The following is a 203-nucleotide window of genomic DNA, read 5'->3' on the forward strand; positions in this document are numbered from 1 at the left end:
TTATTTTATTATATTCGAAATATATCGATATATACGTATAATATATATATATACGTATTATAAATGTATTTTGTTTCTAAATGCATTTTCCCGTAATGTTTATATATATTTTTTTGATTTTTATTGAATTATTTGTTTTTATAATATATCATAATAATCGCTTTTTTAAGAATTTAAGAGTTCGCATTTTTTATCACGCTTCG

The sequence above is a fragment of the Apis dorsata genome, unplaced genomic scaffold, assembly GCF_000469605.1.
Source record: "Apis dorsata unplaced genomic scaffold, Apis dorsata 1.3 scaffold_422, whole genome shotgun sequence".
Classification (NCBI taxonomy): Eukaryota; Metazoa; Arthropoda; class Insecta; order Hymenoptera; family Apidae; genus Apis; species Apis dorsata.